A 408-nucleotide genomic window follows, 5' to 3' on the forward strand; every position below is an offset into this window, starting at 1 on the left:
TAAGGGTTCAAACCCTGAAGGGGGGTTGACTTTGTCCCAGGTTAAATATTGGTAATGAAAAAACATGGTCACCATAATGCAGAACACTTTGCAAAGGGCTTAGCAAGTAACTGACCATAAGTCTAACTCTTGCAGCTATACTTCCTCTTTCTATGTCCAGTAATTAAACAGAAATCTATCAGAACAAATGTATGTACTGAACAGTAGAAACCTAAGGTGCAACAACGAACTGACACCGACAAAGGGGAGAACTCTGACTAATTACACGAGGCAACAACGGCTGTAACCTTGACAGGTGACCTGAGGGCTGATGAACAGGTGGAACTCATCAGGCTGAGTAGACAATCACAAAGGCCAGAATAAACACAAGGAAGGAATTCAAACAAGACATCAAAAAAGAAATGGTAG

The sequence above is a fragment of the Etheostoma spectabile genome, chromosome 11, assembly GCF_008692095.1.
Source record: "Etheostoma spectabile isolate EspeVRDwgs_2016 chromosome 11, UIUC_Espe_1.0, whole genome shotgun sequence".
NCBI lineage: Eukaryota > Metazoa > Chordata > Actinopteri > Perciformes > Percidae > Etheostoma > Etheostoma spectabile.